This window comes from Dama dama, chromosome 28 (assembly GCF_033118175.1).
Source record: "Dama dama isolate Ldn47 chromosome 28, ASM3311817v1, whole genome shotgun sequence".
Classification (NCBI taxonomy): domain Eukaryota; kingdom Metazoa; phylum Chordata; class Mammalia; order Artiodactyla; family Cervidae; genus Dama; species Dama dama.
The window spans coordinates 15,343,201-15,367,451 of NC_083708.1; the positions used below are offsets into that span (position 1 = coordinate 15,343,201).

The 24,251-nt window shown below is 38.9% G+C and overlaps 1 protein-coding gene across 3 annotated transcripts in view; it reads right to left on the minus strand.

Annotated features, from left to right (window-relative positions):
* FILIP1 (filamin A interacting protein 1) overlaps positions 1–24,251 on the minus strand; it is a 252,749-nt gene that overhangs the window by 185,896 nt on the left and 42,602 nt on the right. The gene's annotated exons all lie outside the window — the stretch shown is intronic.

Below are 24,251 nucleotides of genomic sequence, written 5' to 3' on the forward strand. Positions count from 1 at the left end.
CAGCATTGCATTGGCAGGCAGATTCTTTACCTCTGAGTCACCTGCCCATACTAAGTTTAATAACTAACAAACAGAAAACACTGGAAAAGTTAATATATTTTAGTAAATTTCTTTTCTGTAGTTTCTAGGGGTAAGCTTGGTGAGAATCCATCACATTCCAAAATACTCAATTCTTAAACCACTTGCAGCATAAGCAGCTGAATTATATCCTGTATTTACTGAGTATCCACTCCATGTAGTCTAGCCATATGTCAAGGTTGTAAGGGAAAACAAAGGAGATACATCTCTGCCTTCAAGGACTTCCAATTAAATAGGAATATAATACAACAAGGTAAAAATGAGCAAGCAAGAAGGTACAAAATCAAATACAAAATGGAAAATAATTACTTGCCAAAATGTATAGACCAGACGAAAAGTGCCCTTAAGGATCAAAGGTAAGGAATCAGAAAGCCCTATTTATTACAAGGAAAGTGTGAGGTATAAGTTTTATGTGGGGTTTTTTTTTTGTAGGTTTTTTTTTTTTAACTGAAGTATAGTTGATTTACAATGTTGTGCCGATCTCTGCGGTAGAGCAGTGACTCAGTTATACACATAGATACCATAAAAAAGAATGAAATAATGCCATTTGCAGCAACATGGATGCAACTAGAGATTATCCTACTAAGTGAAGTAACTCAGAAAGAGGAAAGACAAATACCATATGAAAATCAGCTTTTGGTTTGGGTTTTTTAATAGACTTTGAAAGATGAACAACATTTAAAGAGATACTGTATGTATGACTGAGTCCCATTACTGTTCAACTGAAACTATCACAACACTGTTAATCAGCTATATCCCAATATAAAATAAAAGTTTAAAATAAACAAATAAAGAGATACAAACACTAAAGGATTTAAGTAAGATGTTCACCAAGACTGGTGCTTGCTAGCAAATTGGTACTTTACCTCACAAGCAAATCTCTTGTTCTGCCAAGGTCCCACTGGAAGCTAAGTTAGAACTAGTCATATTTAGGATTTGACAAATATCACTGTTGGAATATGACAGAATGTTCTGGTTATATTTATTAGATGACAGAACTCAACTGGAAGAAAAGAAATGGCCTAAAAAAAAATTTTTTTAATTTAAAAAATAAAAAAGAAATGGCCTACACTATTCCGTTTCATGAAGATTTGAATACCAACTGAGTTCAGATCAGCTAAAGAAATGAGCTTTCTCAACCAGAGGCAATTTCGTCTTTCAAAGGTTATTTTTAAATGTCTGAAGACATTTTTGGTTGTCACAACTTAGAGTGCAAAGCGCTACTGGTATATTGTGGATAAAAACCAAGGATACACAAACATCCTACAACACACATGACAAACCTCCACAACAAAGAACTATCCAACATATACATCCCTGTGGCTGATTCATGTTAATGTTTGGCAGAAACCAACAAAATTCTGTAAAGCAATTATCCTTCAGTTAAAAAATAAATAAAATTTTTAAAAAAGAAAGAAAGGATTTATCCAACACAAAATGTCCATTGCTTTGAGGTTGAGATACACTGAGCTAGACCACAAGGGCGATCAATGGGGGGATGTCCTATCACAGTTTATGCAACAAAACAGGCTGGATGAAGGTAAAGAAAAAAAATGATGTTACAGTTATGAAGGATGGGATCATGTGGAAATTCAAACTTAAGGTACAGTCTTCTTGTGTCATTAAATTTATAATGCTGGTGTCAAAGATTTTGGAGGGGCGTTAAAAAAAATGTTTTGTGATGGAGGGGAAAAGACGGCCTCTTTGAAAAATGATGTTGGAAAAACTGTATAGCCATGTGCAAAAGAATGAAACTGGATCACTTTCTTATACCATACCCCAAAATTAACTCAAAATGGATTAAAGACGTAATATAAGACCTGAAACCATAAACTTTCTGGAAGAAAGAGGCAGTGCTATTTACTGACGAGGCTGTATTTGCCCCATTGTATATTTTTGCCTCCATTGTCAAAAATAAGGTGCCCATAGGTGCATGGGTTTATTTCTTTCTGTCTTGTTCCATTGGTCTATATTTCTGTTTTGGTGCTAGTATCATACTGCCTTAATGACTGTAGCTTTGTAGTGTAATCTGAAGTCAGGAAAGTGGATTCCTCCAGTTCCATTCTTCTTTCTTAAGACTACTTTGGCTACTTGGGGTCTTTTGCGTTTCCATATGAATTGTGAAATTTTTTGTTCTAGTTCTGTGAAAAATGCCATTGGTCATTTGATAGGGATCACATTGAATCCATAGATCACATTTGGTAATATAGTCATTTTCACAATATGGATTCTTCCTACCCAGGAACATGGAATACCTCTCCATCTGTTTATGTCATCTTTGATTTCTTTCATGAGTGTCTCATAATTTTCTGTGCACAGTTCTTTTGTCTCCTTAGGTAAGTTTATTCCTAAGTATTTAATTCTTTTTGTTCCAATGGTGAATGGGATTGATTCCTTAATTTTTCTTTCTGATTTTTCATTGTTAGTATATAGAAATGCAAGTGATTTCTGTGTATTAATTTTGAATTCTGTAACTTTGCTAAATTCACTGATTAGCTCTAATAATTTTCTGATACTGCCTTTAGGGTTTTCTATGTAGAATATCATGTCATCTGCAAACAGTGAGAGCTTTACTTTTTCTTTTCTAATCTGGATTCCTTTTATTTCTTTTTCTTCTCTGATTGCTGTAGCTAGGACTTCCAGAACTCTGTTCAATAATAGTGGTGAAAATGGACACCCTTGTCTTGTTCCTGATCTTAAGGGGAATGCTTTCAATTTTTCATCATTGAGAATAATGCTTGCTGTAGACTTGTCATATATTGCCTTTACTATGTTGAGGTAGGTTCCTACTATGCCCATTTTTTGAAGAGTTTTAATCATAAATGGGTGCTGAATTTTGTCAAAGGCTTTTTCTGCATCTATTGAGATTATCATATGGTTTTTATCTTTCAATTTGTTAATATGGTGTATCACATTGATTGATTTGCATATATAGAAGTATTCTTGCCTCCCTGGAATAATCCAAATAATCCAAATTATTGGATTATTATAATCCAATAATCCAATGAGCTTTTTGATGTGTTGCTGAATTCTGTTTGCTAAAATTTTGTTGAGGATTTTTGCATCTATGTTCTTCAGTGATATTGGCCTGTAATTTTCTTTTAGTGTGTTATCTTTGTCTGGTTTTGGTATCAGGGTGATAGTGGCCTCATAGAATGAGTTTGGAAGTGTTCCTTCCTCTGCAATTTAGTGAAAGAGTTTTAGAAGGATAGGCGTTAGCTCTTCTATAAATGTTTTATAGAATTCTCCTGTGAAGCCATCTGGTCTTGGGCTTTTGTTTTTTGGGGGGAGATTTTTGATCACACCTTCAATTTCAGTGCTTGTAATTGGATTGTTCATAATTTCTACTTCTTCCTAGTTCAGTCTTGGAAGACAGAACTTTTCTAAGAATCTGTCCATTTCTTCCAAGTTATCCATTTTATTGCCACATAGTTGTTCATGTTAGTCTCTTATAATCCTTTGGATTTCTGCATTGTCTGTTGCAACCTCTCCTTTTTCATTTCTAATTTTGTTGATTTGATTCTTCTCTCTTTTTTTCTTGATGAGTCTGGCTAAAGTTTTGTCAATTTGGTTTATCTTCTCAAAGAACCAGCTTTTAGTTTTATTAATTTTTACTATTATTTCTTTTATTTCTTTTTCATTTATTTCTGCTCAGATCTTGATGATTTCTTTCCTTCTACTAATTTTGGGGGTTTTTTGTTCTTCTTTTTCCAGTTGCTTTAGGTGTAAGGTTAGGTTGTCTATTCGATGTTTTTCTTGTTTCTTGAGGTAGGATTGTATTGCTATAAACTTCCCTCTTAGAACTGCTTTTGCTGCATCCCATAGGTTTTGAGTTGTTGTGTTTTCATTGTCATTTGTTTCTAGAAATTTTTTTATTTCCCTTTTTTGTTTCTTCAGTAACCTGTTGGTTATTTAGAAATGTGTTGTTTAATCTCCATGTGTCTGTGTTTCTTATAGTTTTTTTTCTTGCAATTGGTACCTAGTCTCATAGCATTGTGGTCGGAGAAGATCCTTGATCTGATTTCAATTTTCTTAAATTTATTGAGGTTTGATTTGTGACCTAAGATGTGGTCTCTCCTGGAGAATGTTCCATGTGCACTTGAGAAGAAGGTGTATTCTTCTGCATTTGGATGGAATGTCCTGAGGATGTCAATGAGATCCATATCATCTAAAGTATCATTTAAGACTTGTGTTTCCTTATTAATTTTCTGCTTTGATGATTTGTCCATTGGTGTGAGTGGGGTTTTAAAGTCTCCTACTATTACTGTGTTACAGTCAATTTCTCCTTTTATGTCTGTTAATGTTTGCCTTATGTATTGAGGTGCTCCTATGTTGGGTGCATAGATATTTACAATTGTTATGTCTTCCTCTTGGATCAATTCCTTGATCTTTATGTAGTGTCCTTCCTTATCTCTTGTAAACTTCTTTATTTTAAGATCTATTTTGTCTTATATGAGGATTGCTACTCCAGCTTTCTTTTGCTTCCCATTTGCATGGAATATATTTTTCCATCCTCTCTCTTTCAGTCTATATGTCTTTAGGCCTGAAGTGGCTTTCTTGTAGACAACATATATATGGGTCTTGTTTTTGTATCCATTCAGCAAATCTGTGTCTTTTGGTTGGAGCATTTAATTCATTTACATTTAAAGTAATTATTGATATATATATATATATATATTCCTATTGCCATTTTCTTAATTGTTTGGGGTTGATTTTATAGATCTTTTTTCTTCTCTTGTATTTCTTGACTATATAAGTTCCTTTAACATTTGCTGGTTTGGTGGTACTGAATTCTCTTAACTTTTGCTTGTCTGAAAAGCTTTTTATTTCTCCACCACTTTTGAATGAGATCCTTGCCAGGTACAGTAATCTTGGTTGGAGATTTTTCCCTTTCAGTATTTTAAGTATATCCTGCCATTCCCTTCTGGCCTGCAGAGTTTCTGCTGAAAGATCAGCTTTTAAGCATGTGGGGTTTCCCTTGTATGTTACTTGCTGCTTCTCCCTTGCAGCTTTTAACATTCTTTCTTTGTGTTTAGTCTTTGTTGGTTTGATTAGTATGTGTCATGGTGTGCTTCTCCTTGGATTTATCCTGTATAGGACTGTTTGTGCCTCTTGGACTTGAGTAACTATTTCCTTTTCCATGTTGGGGAAATTTTCAACTATGATCTCTTCAAAAATTTTCTCATACCCTTTCTTTTTCTCTTCTTCTTCTGGGACCCCTATAATTAGAATGTTGTTGCATTTGATATTGTCCCAGAGGTCTCTGAGACTATCCTCAGTTCTTTTCATTCTTTTTATTTTATTCTGCTCTTCAGAAGTTATTTCCACCATTTTATCTTCCAGGTCACTGATTCATTCTTCTGTTTCAGGTATTCTGCCGTTGATTCCTTCCAGAGTATTTCTAATTTCAGTAACTGTGTTGTTTGTATGTTTATTCTTTAATTCTTCTAGGTCTTTGTTAATTGATCCTTTCATTTTCTCCATCTTGTTTTCGAGGTTTTTGGTCATCTTTACTATCATGATTCTGAATTCTTGTTCAGGTAGTTTGCCTATTTCCTCTTCATTTATTTGGACTTCTATGTTTCTAGCATGTTCCTTCATTTGTATAGTACTTCTTTGCCTTTTCATTTTTTTTTTTTTTTAACTTATTGTGTTTGAGGTCTCCTTTTCCCAGGCTTCAAGGTTGAATTCTTTCTTTCTTTTGGTTTCTGCCCTCCTAAGATTGGTCCAGTGGTTTGTGTAAGCTTCATATAGGGTGAGATTTATGCTGAGTTTTTGTTTGTTTTCTCATTTGTTTGCTTGTTTTTCCTATGATGGGCCGGGCTAAGGGAGGTGGTAATTCCACCTGCTGATGATTGGTTTGTATTTTTGCTTTGTTTGTTGTTTAGATGAGGCTCCTGCACAGGGTGCTACTGGTGGTTGGGTGGTGCTGGGTCTTGTATTCAAGTGGTTTCCTTTGTGTGAGTTCTCACTATTTGATACTCCCCAGGGTTAGCTCTCTGGTAGTCTAGGCTCTTGGAGTCAGTTCTCCTACTTCAAAGGCTCAGGGCTTGATCTCTGGTCAGGAACGACGATTCTACAGGTGGTTTGTTATGGCATTAAGTGAGATTAAAACAAATATCCCAAAACAAGAAACAAAAAATGATCCCCAGACAAATGGCAGTTACAAAATCAGGCAGATAATAATTAAAATAATGGAATATACACATATACACCCTGAACAAAATCAAAACAGTCCAACAAAAATAAAGTACAGTAGATTGACCCAACGAACAAAGGAAATCAAAAATTATATTTACCAGTTAAGAACAAAACTAACTGAAGCACAAACTGGAAAACAAAACTAAAACAAGGTACCAAGTGGGGAATAAAGCAATGAAAATAAAGCTAACAAATATGTTGAAAGGAAAGGAAAGAAAGAATAGTTATCAAAGTTAAATAGAGGTAGGTAAAGAAGACTTATATACATTAAAGATTAACTGCAAGGGGGAAATGACAGTAGGAAAAGCAAACAGAGGAATATATGTAGAAAAAAATAATAGGCTTAAAAAAATAAAATTAAAGAGAAAAGAAAAAAAAAATTGGAAAACTCCACAGAACTGCAAAAGCCCAATGTAGAGACAGAGGTTTATAACAACAATAAAAAATGCAACTGAGAAAGAAAAGGGAAAAAAGCTCAAAAGCTTAATTAAATTTCACAGTGCCAATAAAACTGACAACTACAAGAGAGGTAGGAGGAGGGAGGAAAAAGAAAAAAAAAAAAAAAAACAAAAGAATCTATAGAAAAAGTGAAAACATCAGAATAATAAATGTTTTTCTTGGGTCATGGCTGTTGGAGTCCTCTCCCTCGCTGGGAGTCACAGTCCACCTCACCTCCCTAGGGTGCCCTCCAGCGCTGTGCTGGTCTCTGGACCCGCTGTGGGGGCAGCTCAGGGTCTAATCTGGCCCTACTCCTGTGTGTTCTTCCCTCCAATGTCCACAGCTGTCAGAACTAGAGTGTTTTCTCTTGTGGGAGCTCTCAGTGTCCTTTTATATATTCCATAGACACGAGTCTGCCTAGTTGATCATGTGGATTTAATCTGCAGATGGTGGAAGGTTTTGGGTCTTCTTCCTTAGCCACACTGCCCCTGTATTTCAATTGTGGTTATTATTTCAATTGTGGGTCGTCCACTGGGGTTTGCTCCTGAGGCTGCCCTGGAGGACTTGGGTTTGCCAAGTGAGGGCTGGGTGTGGAGGTGGTGCAGCGGCTTGGGTCGCAGGGGTTCTGGCAGCACCAGGTACTCAGGGGAGTTGGCAGCTAGGGCAGCAGGAAATATAGTGCTCTAGAAGGGAATGGCAACCAGTATTGGTCAATATGTTCCAGTATTCTTGCCTGGAGAGCCCCGCTCCCTGACAGAGAAGCCTGGCAGGCCACAGGCTACAGGGTAGCAAAGAGTCGGACACGACCAATGTGACCCTGTGTGCACAGATGCAAAACTCTTTTTGCCTGTGGCAGCTCTGCCCCAGTGAGAGTTGAACATGAAGGTGGTGCTGCCGCTTTGCTTACAGGGACCCTGGCAGTGCCAAGTGTGCCGGGACACAGACTGCCCCCACCCCAGGAGTTATGGCCCGATCAGGGTCTTTTTTTTGAGCCTCCTGTAGCTGGCCATCAGAAGGTCTCTTTGGCCAGTCTTTCTGTGTAGCTCCAACGGTTCAGGTACTTAGAGGGCTCCCTTGCCTGGGGTCCTTCTCTTTTGTTCAGCACATCAGGCACGTAGAGGGGCCCCCTGGCTGGTTCCTACTCTGTAGATCAGCATGTCAGGCACTTAAAGGGGCTCCCTGGGTGGAGTCCTACTCTGTAGTTCAGTGCGTCAGGTAGTTGATGGGCCAGCCCCTCTATTGTTCAGCTGCTGATGCTGGTGTGTGGCGGGAGAGAGGCTATGGTGATGGCTCCACCCACTACGCATGACTCAGCAGTATTGCCTTGCTTCCATGGCTGCCTGGCTTTCCTCTTCAGGCATGTCCCACCACAATCTCCTCCCTCCCATCCCCTCAATCTGCCTCTCCGCAGTCAACAGCAACCCTTGCCCTGGGATTTCTCCACAATCCCTAAACTCCAGCTCCCTGCCACTGTGCCTTCCAAGGGACCTGTGTCCCTGTCTGGGGTATGTACGGCTGTGGCAAGGACTGTCTGATTCTTGTACCATTTAGGCTGACACAGATCAGCTGTTTCACTCTCAGCATTATACGTTTCTCCTCTGACTCAGACAATTGCCCTGATGTGGGGATCGGACCCCTGCTTCAGTTCCCTCACCTGCCGAGGGCAGGTCCAGTCCTACTAATGCTCCTGTTTTCCCCCCTAGTTCCTTCATCCTACTGAGTTTTGTGTGTTTCTATATATTCTTTTCCACTGGTCAGGTATTCCTGTCTACTCTTGGCTGGTGTTCTGCATGCACTTCTGTGTCTGGAGGTTATGCCTGATGTATCTGTGGAGAGAGATGTAGTCCACGTCCACCTACTTCTCCGCCATCTTGTTCTCTCCCTCCCTCATACACTCTTGTTGGGAATGTAAATTGGTGCAACCACTATGGAAAACAGTAGGGAGTTTCCTCAAAAAATTAAAAATAGAGCTACCATATGATCCAGCAATTCCACTTCTAGGTATCTAACTAAAGAAGATGAAAACACTGATTCTGTAAGATCTGAATCCCTATGTTCATTGAAACATTATTTATAATGACCAAGGTATGGCAACAACTTAAGTGTCCATTGATGGATGAATGGATAAAGATGTGATATATGTATATGCATATATAGATGCATGCTTCCTGTAGAAATTTTAAGTCATATATTTATCCAGAGATGATCATTGTTAACACTTGGAATGTAGTCTTCTAATTTTTCCAATATAATCTTAAAGTAGATATTTTTGCAACATTTTTTTAAATTAAATAGTCACTTTTTCAAATTTGATGTCAGAACAACTCAAATTCATTCTTTTCCTGATTAAGAAGACTTTGTTATTAAACATATATGTTTGCCTCTAAGTTTTCACTACAATAAAAATGCTGCACTCATATAGCTGTTATTCATTAAATGTCATAGTTAAGAACCCATGTTGTATTTAAAGCCACCTCTCACTCCCCCAGGTGGTTATCATATGGTAACTAGACCCAACAATCTTTGCCTTCCAGCACAGTCCATGCATGCAAACAGAGGGAAGGAAGTAGGATCTCTCTGCTGTAACTTTGTACCCCTGAGTTCCGTTTCCTCCCAGGCAGCGTTTCCTCAGATCTGCAGTTAACATGGAGGCAGTGGGTGAGCTGTCCATTTAGTTCCCCAGAGGAGGCACAGAGCTTCCATGAGAATAATATATTCACTAGCTATTTTAAGAAGATAATATCAGACAAAAGTTTAATTGATCTCCTTTTTAAAGTGAGTACAATTAAACATTTCCTATAAAATGAATCTCAAGTATAAATCAACTTTATTTGAATTGTAAGTCACACACAGTCTAGGCTGGTCAGTTGTTCTAGGCTGGTCACATAGTTCTAGATAAGGAGGTAAAGATTTTATGTCACCAAACGTGGTTAGCCTTCCACAAAGAAAATTTTATTTTCCAATCTGAACTAATCACAAGGAGAATCTGACATAAAGCAATGAGTGGCTCAGCACTAACTCAACTCCTCTCCTGAAATCACCTCAGAGTCCTTGTTGCATTTGTGGTGGCCTGACATTGCCCACCACCCCACGATTCTCTACATAGGATTACCCAGCACATGGTAATAATATAATCTAGTATTATGTTATTATGTCACATTATAATATATAATATTAATATTGTGTTAAAACAATAAAAATCTTTTCTGTGGTTTAACAAGGTAAAATGACTTTGACTATTGCTTACTTTTTTGATTCTGATATCTTTACATGTAATTTTTTTTCATAGTGAATTCTGTGTACAAATCAACCCTATCAAATATCAGAAAATCCATGAGAGAAAAACAATTATTTCATGGGCTTACACCTTGGTTTTCTAAAATGTAAGGTAAGCCCTTATGTTTTAAGTAAGCTCAAATTTTAGATGACAAGTCAGATCATTTCATAAGTAAGAATTTTCTAAATGCATAAAACAGGAATAATAATAGCTCTTTTTATACCATACATACAAAGCATCCAACACATATTCTGATATGTTGGAAGAACTCAATGAAAACAATTTTATTATTATTATTGTGCCATTTATTTTCTTCTCACAGTCAGTAGGTATAATAATAGCTAAGTTAAAATTAACATTAATGCATTAATGATTGTAATATTTACATGACAATTTATACATCTGGTCTTATATGTCATTATTCTTAATTTGTCATTCACTTTAATTGGGCTGTAAGTAGAAAAATACATAGACAATTGCTTCTATAGTTGGGTCCAGACCATAGTCAGCACACCAACCCCAGGTTGGTGTGAACCAAATTAAACAAATAAATCGACCACAATTAGTAAGGAACCTAAGTTGGGTAAAGGAAACCAATTACACACCATCATTATATAGAACTTTCTCAAGAATATTCTACATACATATTTTAAATCCACAATGTATAACTCTCCTTTTAAATAAAGCACTCATGAAAAATTTCTGGAATTTATTTGAGGATTTTACATAACCAAGATTCTGACCTTTTCTTGCTATATTAAACACCCTTTACAATCATTGAACTTACACCATGTTCTTCTAATCTGTTAATGGAGTAGACACTATTCCGCCTTAAGTCACCAAATTCCAGAATAGAAAAACAAACACTAAAAACTGAGAGGAGAGTCAAGTCAGACTGTCTCCTTGTTCCCAAGCATCTAGTCTGACCTCCCACATAGAGTGCTAATTTGTGCTTCAATCTCTGCTCTGTTGTACCACAATCTAGCAGAAATGGCAGTTCCCAGTTCCAGGATGGATATTTCTCAGAGAATGAATGGGAATGGAAAATAAATCTTGAGGTTGAAGGTTAATTATTGACAAAAATTATTCTTTGGCAATAACAACTTTCTCTATAACATTCATAAAAGTGTCTTGTTTTATGTAGTTTTTATGTATATTAATGTTGAAAGATGTTCTAAGACTGTCTGAAGCAGGAGAAATGACAGAAAGAGGGTTCTGAAAAGAAAATAAAGAGGAACGAATGAAGCATAAGCCCAGGAAAGCATGGAAAATTGAAGGAGAGGACAAAAGTCATACACATCAGGGTCTGAATCCAGATAGGGAGGGAAAAAAGAGGAAACAGAATTCCCACAGAGTGTAAGTATGAAAGGGAGGGTATGAGGGACGATAAGGAAGCAAAGACGTGACTTCCCTGGTGGTCCAATGGTTAAGACTCTGCTTCCAATGCAGGGGATGCAGGTTCAATCCCTGGCAGGGGAACTAAGATCACACATGCTGCATGGTGCAGCCACACACACACAAAAAGCAGCAGCAGACATGAGAATGTCTTTGTATTGGCTGTTTAAAGAAAGTGGGCTTCCGTGGTGGCTCAGGTAGCAAAGCGTCTGCCTACAATTGGAGACCCAGGTTCAATCCATGCGTCTGGAAGATCCCCTGGAGAGGGAAATGGCAACCCAGTACTCTTGCTTGGCAAGCAAGAGTACTCTTGCTTGGAAAATTCCATGGATGGAGGAGCCTGATGGTCTACAGTCCATGGGGTCACAAAGAGTCGGACGTGACTGAGCAACTTCACTTTCTTTTTTTTCCCTTCATTTATTTTTATTAGTTGGAGGCTAATTACTTTATAATATTATAGTGGCTTTTGCCATACATTAACATGAATCAGCCATGGATTTACATGTGTTCCCCACCCTGAAACCCCCTCCCATCTTCTTCCCAATCCCATCCCTCTGGGTCATCCCAGTGCACCAGTCCTGAGCACTTGTCTCATGCATCCAACCTGGACTGGCGATCTGTTTCACACTTGTTTCATACATGTTTTGATGCTATATGAAGCAACCTAGATACCCATCAGCAGATGAATGGATAAGAAAGCTATGGTACATATACACAATGGAATATTACTCAGCTTGATTAGAATTCAAATCAGAACTGATTTGAATCAGTTCTAATGAGATGGATGAAACTGGAGCCCATTATACAGAGTGAAGTAGGCCAGAAAGATAAACACCAATACAGTATACTAATGCATATATATGGAATTTAAAAAGATGGTAATAATAACCCTGTATGCAAGACGGAAAAAGAGACACAGATGTATAGAACAGACTTTTGCGACTTCACTTTCAAAGAAAGGAGAGCTACAAAAGGAGAAGTGATGAACTCTTTGAATAATGCATTGCTAGTTAAATCACCAAATAGAAGTTGGAAATTCAGCATAATTGTGCTATTATTCACACTTATATTCTAATTAACAGAATTATATATAATGTGTAGGCTCACTTTATCTGTGGGTATGAAAAAAGTAAAGGGGACTCATTCACTTGTGCCCAATGTACGAAAAAGAACGCTTGGAAGGACCACCACAGTGACAAAGCACCACTCCTCTCAGCACATCTGCTGTAGGACCAAACGACACCAGACGGCGTGAAATGCTTACTGCCTACCTTCACTCTGGGAAATCTTTCAGAAGTGGCTTTCTCCATAAAAGGACTTCCCCAGAACAAAGCACAGAAATGTTAGCACAGAAGGTCTGGGTGTGGTTTTACTCACATCACTGCTCCCTTCGTGTTCACAAAATGTTCCTGCTCTCAGACCAGTGAGAAACAGCTGAGCACCGCAGGACCAGGTACCACCCTCACAAGACCCCTCACAGGATACATGCACACCACAAACCACTCTCCAACTAGCTTCCCTCCATCCCCTGGAATAACAGGCAGAACTGACGAAGAGAGAGCTGTTGGTCTTCCAAAACACCCAACATCTGGAGTGCCAGAGGCAGGATGAGACAGAGAAACCATGAGCTCCTACCCAAGTATCTTGGGAATTAACCCAAGACCGATAATGTTCTGGATTCCAGGAAGATAAGCAGCATGGTGCTGTGGCTTGTCTATGAATTCTTGTATCTGAAATAACAAGCTATATGACTTTAGCTTCCCTGGTGGCTCAGATGGTAAAGAATCCCTGCAATGTGGGAGACCTGGGTTTGATCCCTTGGGTGCGAAGATCCCCTGGAAAAAGGGCATGGCAACCCACTCCAGTATTCCTGCCTGGAGAATCCCCATGGACAAGGAGCCTGGCGGGCTGCAGGCCATGAGGTCACAGAGAGTCGGACAGGACTGAGCGACTAAGAACAGCACGTGACTTCGAGAAAGATAAACTTTCTGGCCTCAGTTTCCTCATTTCATAAAAAGCAGTTGAGTCAATCATCTCTTAGCATCCATCAGTATCTAAAAATATTATGGTAAAAATTTTTTTCAGAGTAATTCATGAGCTTAGCAGATTGCCCAAAACTTGAGCCTTAGTATCCCTTTCCTAGATCAGTTTAATCCTATAATTCTAATGAGCTTGAGCAGATTTATGCCATGATCAAAGGCAAGGATTCCTTCCTCTAGCTCTCTGTTTTATCTACTTGTCTCTTGGTCCCCCACTCTCACGATCCAGTCAAATTTGTCCATTTTGGATATTAGTTTCTGTTTTGATAATAACATTACTCAGGAAATACACAGTCATCAAGATGTTCTTGGCACTTCAGTGATTAGGCAGAATGGACTTCTGTGATTAGGCAGTCTTGTTTCCAAAGTTCTAATGAGTAAGATCCCTCCTAGGAAATTCGATCAAGCTATCAAGAAAGAAATATGTGGGCTTTTCTTTATAATAAGAGCCTCTAGGTCTGCTAAGGTTTTAGAAGTCAGTAGGCAATATTTGAGAACAATAGGAGGAAAAGAAAACAATGCATTCTCAAAAGCATCACATGTGTTTGGACTCCTGTTTTTCAAAATGGAAATGGCCTTATTTTTTTTCTGATTATTAAGATTTTTACCACATATTGTCAAATTGCCTTTCAGGAAGCTTGCCCTAGTTGATTTTCTCACCAGCATTCCATAGTGACTACTTCCTCACACCCTCACCAAACAGGTATCAGATTCTGTTGTGTCTTTGTCAATCCATTGGTTGAAATAATACTATTTTCTTTTCATTTGCATTTTTAATTATCAATGAGGTTCATTTTCACACATTTATTAAAAATTGTTTACTTATGCCATTTGTCCATTTTTCTTTTGTTGTGTCTCTTTTGCTTTCTTCATGTAAAAGATCTCTTTATATTAAGGATATTTGTTTTTTGTTTTTTTTTTATTAGTTGGAGGCTAATTACTTCACAACATTTCAGTGGTTTTTGTCATACATTGATATGAATCAGCCATAGATTTACACGTACTCGCCATCCCGATCCCCCCTCCCACCTCCCTCTCCACCTGATTCCGGATATTTGTTTTTAATTGTTTTTGTTCATGAGGTGCTTTTTTTCCTACATAATAGTTTTCACTCTGCTTTAAGGAGTAAAGTATTTCAGTCTTTTGCTTTACTGCTTTTTTCACCCTGTGTAGGAAGTTCTATCTGATCTTATCTATATATTTTTTTTTCAAGTATTTCACTCTCAATTGCAAATTTCTGGTGAATTTAAGTGTATTTTGGTATGTATTTTGGTATAAAGGGTAACATAGAGATTTCATTTCATTTTTTTCCCAGTTATTTCAACCCCTTTGTCTGAAAAATCCAAATTTTCTTTTCTGATTTGAAATGCCTCTCCTTTCCAACACCAAACTCTATATACAGGTTTTTGGAGTTCTGACTGTTTTCCTTTGATCTTCTCATCTGATGTGAACTTATTCTGACACCACTACCAAAGTGTTTTTAATGAGTGTGGTTTCAAAATTCATTTTATTATGTGGTAAGGCAATGCTCCCAACTTGTACTTCAAAAATTTCCTGGCTATTCACACAAGATTCTTGCTCCAACAGCAGTTAGGCACTTGAAGTGAAGTGCTGAATATATGTAAGTATTTTTCAAAGTGCACAAACTTGTGAAAGCCCTAAAGCAAATAATTTTATAGGAAATATCCATCGCTCCCTTTTAGACTTATTAAGATTAGTCACTGCTATTTTTTTTCAACCATGCAGTTTATAGGATCTTAGTTCTCAGACCAGAGATTGAACCCACACCCTCAGCAGTGAGAGCACAGCGTTCTAACCACTGGACTGCCAGGGAACTCCCATTAAAATTGGTCACTGCTTTGAAAGAATGCTCAGGGTGTAGGTGGTGTTGAGCATCAAGAATTTTCTAGCCCACAAGATGCATATTTGGCTGGCATATTATGGCCACAACATTTTAAGTGTGATGAAAATGTGTGCATCCTCTTTATCACACTATTCTTAAAAACATTAAAATTATCATATACATGGAAAGAATGCAATTTATAAGCACCCCACCATTTGTAAAGCTATGTGGACTTGTTGAAACAAATCAGTTATTGAGCCTTTCAGTTATATTCATTTCCTCTGCCTTCCCTTAGACCTTCTTTGTCAGTCCCTATTTTGCTTTCAGCCTCTAGGGTCCCCTTTCCTCACAGCAAGAGTCACTTTATCACCCCCATCTATGATCTCTGAGTCAATTACTCACCACCCAAAACCAGGTGAGTGCTCCCACCATCCCCTTCACTCCCTAGTCATCTGGCATTGAAATTGCCATTGGTTTTACCTGGAACCCAGTTAGAGAGTAGCGATCATATGCTCTTCACCATTGTACCCAATCCCTAGCTCAGTCCCTGACACAGGCAAATTTCAGTAATATTTAGTGAATGGGTGGACACTACAAACTGAATGTGAAGCAGGAGGGATACAAAGAGCTCCAGCCCAGGACTCTGGAATTTAGCATCATCTTAATTGTTCCAACATTGCATCAGAGTCTCTAGGACGGCTCTTCCTCCACGATGATTCTGTCCCTGAACCCCACGTCGCTGCTTTCTTCCCCAGTCCTGCTGAAAGGCTTGCCCCACCTGCCTACCAGGACACCCCATAACCTCAGGTTAGATTCTCAGATTCCAGGAGTCAACTTGAACTCCTTGTCATTTAAAGCCACACCATTTGGAACCTGTGTTCTACCTGTTCTCAGTTAGCTACGTGTATAGGCCTTGTCTGATGGAGACTAAGATATGTTCTTCAGGATGAGCAGATTGTGTGCCTCTCACTTCCAGATCAGTTGCTTTCATACAGCCCAAACCCTTTTAATTGCACACGATGCATGCTACACAACTCTTTGCAACTCTGTGGACTGAAGCCCTCCAGGTTCCTCTGTCCATGGGATTCTCCAGGCAAGAATAGGATCTCCTGGAGGAGGGCATGGCAACCCACTCCAGTATTCTTGCCTGGAGAATCCCATGGACGGAGAAGCCTGGAGGGCTTCAGTCCATGGGGTCGCAAAGAGGTGGACATGACTGAGCTACTAAGCAAGTTGCTTCAGTTGTGTCCAATTCTTTGCGACCCTGTGAACCATAGTAGCCCACCAGGCTCCTCTGTCCATGGGATTCTTCAGTCAGGAATTCTGGAATGGGTTGCCATCCCATCCAGGGGATCTTTCCAACTCAGGGATGGAACTCAAATCTCTTATGTCTCCTGCATCAGCAGGTGGGTTCTTTACCACCAGCACCACCTGGGAAGCCCTGCCACACAATAGCAATGATAGCACTGTTGAAGTCCAAGTCCTAGGAAACTTCTGAGAACAGAAATCAGGATAATAATCCAGATATAAATCAAATTGTAGGATTTTTAGCCATACATTCATACTATGTGGAAAAACAAAAGCTCTTTTTTTTCTTCTAATCTCTCTCTCAAAAGGACAAAACTGTTCACTTTCTGGGAAACCACAAGTCACTTTCATCTGGTTTTCCCCCTAGTCCTCGCCTCTTTTTGAGCTCAACATTTCACGTGTTCATTTTGGGGAGATTCCATTGCAATACATCACCAGGAACACATGTGTTCCGCTGGGACCTTATTCCCTGGAAGATGTGAATGGTGATGTAAATAACAGCATCATTGGAATTTGGAGTAAGTAGTGCAGGAAAGAAAGTTATGGTGAAATAAGGCAAAATCAGGCAACTATAATCAATATTTCTTCTTGGGGTAATGCAGAGAGTATTGATGCTGTAGAGAACTTCAGTGGTATTCATCAGCTGGAGCTGTCAGCAGAACATTAATTAAATGGCAGCTGCTGCTTTACCACTTGTAGGGGAGGGGAGCAATGCTGACTCCAAAATAGATTTCCGAGGATGAGAACATTTCCAGCTAATAAACCAAATAAGAGCCCAGTTGTGTTTTTGTTGTTTTTTTTTTTTTTTTTTTAATGAGTTTTGCAGCACATGAGTAAAGAGATGAGGAACTATTAGACTTGCGTTGATAGTTAGGTCTTATGCCACTACTTTTATTTTTCTTTTTTTTTTTTTTTTTAGAGGAGCTTTATTTTATTTTATTTTTTTAATTAGTTGGAGGCTAATTACTTCACAACATGCCACTACTTTTAAAGTAAGAGTTCTAGTCTGCTGTTGGAAATACACACATATCATGCTAATCACAGCTACAGAGTCCAGCTTCGCTCCCATTCAGTTAAGGATTCATTATTCTCTGATGTGCTAATGAACATTTAAGATGTCTGTTGATTTTTAACTTGTAATAAAAACAATATGTGGCCATTAAAGGTTTAGAAGCAAAGAAATAAACAAGCTTGGTCACAGATTGTTATTCTCATGTTTTTATAAAAATTATGCTCCATCCAGTTACTGATCAAAACTGTTCAGTAATGTTTATTCCTCAAATCCATGACATTTAACAGATTTACCTTATTGAGCACTTGTTTTGTGCCATGTACTAAAAAGAGTTCCCAGTCATACCTAAATCTATTTATCACATTAGTGTTTTAAATTTACATGTAAATATTTATCATGGACTATTTTTAATAAATCTTCACTTTTTGTTGAGTTCCTATTGCTCTGAGAAATAGGTGCTACAGTATTTGCCATTGGTGATTTTCAACTTGGTAAAATTCATTTAACAGACAATGCATATAGATTTTCCCCAAGGTTTGAAAAAGCCTCCTCTATAGAATTTCAAACTTACAGAATCAATCAGAAAATTAATTCCATATATATGACCTAAAAATGTAGATTTCAAGAGGTCTTTGGAATACAATGACCCTCCAGCCAATCAGTTCCATGGGAAAGACCAGCTTGTTTCCAACACACCTGCTGCTATAGAAGTGAAATGATTAATCCCTTCCTGTTGTTGATGTCATGAGAAGTTAGGGGGTGGTATGAAAGTCCAGACTGGGGGAATCCCAGGGAAAACAGTGAACACAGCCAAACTCACAGCATTAGGGGGAAAGTCAAGGTCTGAACAAGAAAGTAAAGTCTGCGGTTAGAATTTCCACGGAAAGGTAAAAACTATGTGTCCGAAGTTAAGACAGAAAATATTATATTGGTCTGCAAAAGAAAGACCGAATAAAAGAAACAGTTATTGGGGAAAATGGAATACATTGGAACAGTCCCTAAGAGAATGGGTTGCCTCCAACTGGCCCACTTATTGAGAAAATAAAGAATGCAAGAATCCAATCTCTAGTCAAGCAGCAGACCAATTAGTGAGACTCAGAACACCAAGGCCAGCTGCCACAAGACCCCTGATGCTGAAACAGGGAAGCAGCTGCCGTTCAACACCTTACATTCTCAGAGTTGGCTCCAGAACAGCAAAGTGATTAAAAGATTAAGAGCACAAGCTGAGGAGTCCAGTTGCCTGGACTCAAATCACAGATCCACCACCTGCTTGTTGGAGGGCCTTGGGCGGTTCCCTCAGCATCCTCATCTGTAGAATGTAGCACATATGGATAGCTACCTCATATCTGCCTTGTTAGTGCCTAATGTATAGAACACACTCATTAAATATCAGCTACTTTGTTGTTTATTATGATCATGTGATAGAAAAGTTAATAGACTAAGACTCTGTAATTTCCACCAAGTGACCTCTCTTTCCTCTTCCTAATACCTTCTTCTTTAAAATGAAAAGACTGTGCTAGATAACTGGTTCTCAACCCTGGATGTACATTAAAATCACATAAAAGCTTCTAAAATAGGTCTGTACTTGGGCATCCACTCAGGTTAGCTTGAATCAGAACCTCTGGGGCTCTGCCTGGACACCTGCACTTTCCAGGCATCCCAAGTGATTCTGCTGGACCAAGAGCATTTGGGACTGCAGACTCGATGGCCTGATGACCCCAAGGGAGCTCAGGGTCTAGAGGTTTCCACTCTCTTTGGTATGGGTGACTCCAGGACCTAAGCTGTATAATCATCAACAATCTGAGACTCAGAGCCCCCAGTTCCTGCTCAAAATCAGACCAGGTGTGGCAGTGCTGAGAGAGCTAGAAGCCTCACAGAACGTCTTAATTATCATGCAGTTTGGGTGCCAGGAGGAATTTAGAATAATTGAATGAGGAACAAAAAGTACTTCCAGAAGCCCACCAGTAAAGTGCATTTTCTCCAAAGGATATAAGCACTAATTCTTTCCCTCCTTTGACACTGTTACACCTTTTTACATAAAGACAGGGAGGACAAAAGGGAAATTCTTGGTTTGTTGTAAGAAAGTCAGGAGAGATCATGTGAATGAAAAAGAGCACCTTGATGAAATATATCACTGCCTTTTTGGATTAACTAGGTCCCTGCCACACAGCAAAGAGTGTGTTTGCTTCAGGTGTTTAGCCTGTTAAGTAGTGCACAAGTCCTGTGTGCTGACCAGTACTGAACAAGTAGGAGCAGGGGCTGGGGTGTGCTAGTATAGTTGTGACAAGATGCTGTTTGTAATTCATAGAATAGAACTTCTCATGACGCTAGGAACACACTCTGTTATATGTTTACTTCACATGAAACATTCACATTCCTGGGATATTCAATCCCATCACCTACGATATTTGATACACTGAAAAAGTAGAGTATTTATGGCCACTGGCATAAGAAAATGCAAAGCATTATCCTTTCCATGAAAACTGTATTAGAACTGCTCTCCTTTTATTAATACTTGAGACAATGCAAAAGTTAAGTGCCATACAAGCAAATATAAACTCAAAATTTCCAATTCTATCCAGATAGTCAGACTTTTAGCATCATTTTTAACTCCTGGTTTTATTGTTTTAATTTTTATTGGGGTATAATTGATTTACAGTGTTGTACTACTTTCAGGTAAATTTTGGTTTTAATAAAGATAAAGGAATTAAACAGAATAAACAATAAAACATCTCATACCATTGTTCCACTGTAACAAACCACTGACTGCAAGATATCAGGTAATTTTCCTTAAACTATAGCAAGCTCTCTGGTTTTCAGAAGGGACAGCATGCTGCCGGATTGACAACTCATTACCTAAACAAAGTCATTGGGAGCCAATAAGAGCTCTTATGGGCTTCCCAGGTGGCACTAGAGGTAAAGAATACACCTGCCAATGCAGGAGACATAAGAGATGCCAGTTTGATCCCTGGTTCAGGAAGATTCCCTCGAGGAGAGCATGGCAACCCACTCTAGTAGTCTTGCCTAGAGAATTCCATGGACAGAGGAGCCTGGTGAGCTACAGTCCATAGGATCACCAAGAGCTGGACATGACTGAAGTGACTTAGCATGCACAAGAGATCCTATACAGAATGAGACTTTCTGTCCCCTTCCTCACTGTCTCCCCCAACCAACTTACACAAACCACCAAAGGCTTCTTCCATAATTACTGCTACCAGCAGCTGGAATAAGTATGTTGCAGGACTCTCTCTTGCACCACTTAACAAATGGAATGCCCATGACCAAGACAGAGATCTGCAGAGCATTTCATGACAAAAGAAGGTGGAGTTCTAACTTGTCAACAGGAGCAACAGTATACCAAAACCTCCAACAGCATCAAAGGATTTAGCTACAATAGCACACATAATAGATCATAAAATCAAATGTTCCAAGGCCTCCTCTTTCAGAGAATCATCTCAGCAGTGTAGAAGCTGAACACTGCATTGTGCCATCACCACCAGAGTAAGAGTTTCTGTGTTCCAAAGACCCCAGGCCTATCTCCTCTTGGGCTGCCCAATTCCACTGGCCACTGCAGCTTCTGGCTCCACTTCAGGACCCAGGAGAAGAGCCCCAAATGGACTTTCAACCTTGAGTCTCTTTGTTCTTTGTCCTTCGTGACTTCAGACTGCAGGGGCAGCTGACCCCCTGTAGGGTCACATTCTACACCTCTCACCAAAACCTCTTGAAACAGGAGGGAAGAGGGCAGGGCACAACTTCTGAAAGAATGACATAGCCCAAGAACACAACATAAAACAATTAGAATCAAATGAGTATAAGATGGTAGACAAGTCAATGTCGACCAGACCTTGATCCTCACTCAATAAGCCAAGCTAAATGACATACCCAGAGGTGCCATGACAGTTCCAAGGCACCATCAAAGGACCAAAAAAGTGGGCAGTGGCCCAATTCCTGGACACCTCCACCCCTTCCCCAAAATAATTGGAATAATCCTCCCACTCTTTAGCCTATGAAATTACCCAGCCCATAAAAACTAACCACATCACATTTCACAGCCTTGTACTTGCCCTCTGCGATGGCCCACACTCGGCCTGTGGAGTGTGTTTCTCTCTGAATAAATCTACTTCTTACCTATCACTTTGTTTCTCACTGAATTCTTTCTGTGATAAGACATCAAGAACCCGAGCTTCATTACTGTGCGTTTTGGGCTGGGTTCAAGTCCCAGTCTTAGGTAAACTGCTCCAGCCTCACAGTCATTGCAGTAGAGGTCCTCCTTGAACAACTGCCTCCTTTACAACTAAATAAAGGCAAATTGCTCAGGTTTGAATCTCAAATCTACCGCCCAGTTACTTGTCATCTATAAACCTAATTTTTATAATCCACAAAACAAGAGATAAAAATAGTGCCTCATCAGATTGTTTTGAGAAGTAAATAAAATCATCCAAAATGCCTGGCACAGAATAATCTCCAGTGTCTGCTATTATTGTCATCACTTATGTATACTAAACAATTATGCACAGCTCTAATAAAACATTATGTAGATAACCTATATTAAAAAGTACCTATTATTATCACTATATTATCTTTTATATCACTATAAAACAATTGGGATTCAGATGTCCCAGTCATTAGTTGGAACACCTGGCATTCTGGGCAACTATCTATGGAATGAACAGAATATGGAAGGTGAGGATTTGTCACCAAAGTTGAGGGGCCCCCGAGGAGTGAATTCTACCAAAGCAGCTGGCTTCCTTGAGGGCCAAACAACAGGCTGGGACCCAAGCAACTGGCCTGGTGGTGTCCAAACCAGAGGATGAGCTCTATCAAGACAGCATGTGAAAGTCAAGCTTGTGTGTAAAGGCCACTCCCTCATCCAAATTCCAGGCTGCTCTTGAAGCATGTGTCACTCACTAAACAGTTAATGAAACACAAAGAGCCTTGAATATCTCCAGTGTCACATTTCAAGACTTATAGAATAATTAGGAAAAATCTGAGCTGGCAGAAGTCTTCCCGGCTTGCGCTGGCAGGCAGACCATCTTTGTTTTCCTTTGGTGTGTGTTGTCGTCACAGTAACTGCAAGGCTCCAAATACAGGCCCGGGGTGTCATTTCCTCAGGTACTTAGGCTGCGACACTGAAATAGCATTATGAACTCAGCAATGCCTCTTCCTTTCCTGTTGTGCTGTGGTGCCTCAGTCAAAGAAGCAGGCCCTAAAATGAGTTACTGAAGACATAAGTGTATTAAAGAGATATAAAGAAAAATAAAGTTCATTTATCCCTATTATTGTATTGTCTATGACTCATGTGTATGTCAGGGTTGGGGAGGGGGGAACCTTATTTTTGCAAAGATCTTTTAGATAAACAAGGCAAGTTGGCAGTAACTTGATTGTCTTGGTGATGTCAGTAGTCTACTGTTTTCAATCAAATTGTCTTTTGGTTTTAAATCTGTAGCAAATTATTTTTTAAAGAATGCATTTGGCCAACTCTGATATGTCCATTTCATGGCTTTCTTCCACCGTTTCCTTACAGAGATAAGTGACAGATAATTCACTACTTCAAAGTAACTTGGAAAGACTGAAAGATTGCAATTACAATAATTGAAAAAGTAAAAATAGACTACTTTCAAGTGTAGACATAGAAGGTCTTTGGCCAGTGAAGCAAAAATCGTCCTCATCTATGTTTTGGTGAAGGTGGTGGATGACAGCATTTAAGCAAAAACAAAAAAGTCCCTAAACCTTAAGGGCTCAATGAAAGTCAGACCACTTGAGATAAATTCCACATTAGCTTTAAAAATTCTTTTTAAAGTCTGTCTTTCACAGACCTCGGGAACACATAAATCACACAATATTATGCACGTTGACACTATTTCCCGAAAAGGAAACACAACACCAACCTTCTCTTGACTTTTCAGTGCTGCTGTGGCTTAAACAAAGCTCTCGGGGACCAGAGTGCTGGTTAATATGGTGTTTCTTCATCTCTTTGCTGGGAGTTTCTCAAGTTCTGCAATCAGCTGGTCAAAAGCCAACTAGAGCTGCCTAATTCATGTTGGACTTTCCTAATTCTAAGTTCTTACACAACTCGCTGCCTAGCCTTGGAAATTGCACTGCCTTAGCTGCCACCATGAGGAAAGCTGTATTCTGCCTGCAGCCTAGTCTCCTCTCTGAATAGCTAGAAAGTAGGACTGACCATTTAAGGGAAAAGAAGAACATGATCCAGTATATTTTCCTGAGGTTCCCGTATTTTTGCTCTAGAATCATTATAATGGATTCTAAAAAGCTAGGAAATTTCTTTTATTATTTCCTTCCTTTTCTTTCCTTCCTTTCTTTTTTCTTTCTTTCTAAAACAAGGTCTCCATTACAGAATGATCATTCTGGAATTCAGTTTGCTTTATCTTTTAGAAACTCATCCTTTTGATCACAAAAAATAAAGTGAAATGGATAGGTCTAAACTGTAAGTACCCTGCATAAGGTTTGTTTGCACTAAAGTTACTAAGAAACCTCTCTACTTATAAGAGTGCTTCATATATTTTTGGTTAAGTTAAATACATATAATAATAAGCAGCCCCTAAGATACTTGTACATCTTTATGATGGAACACTGTTTTTTTGCCTTGGAATATACTTTCTTGTCATATTTAAGAAGAATGACTAGGATTAAGGGCAATGA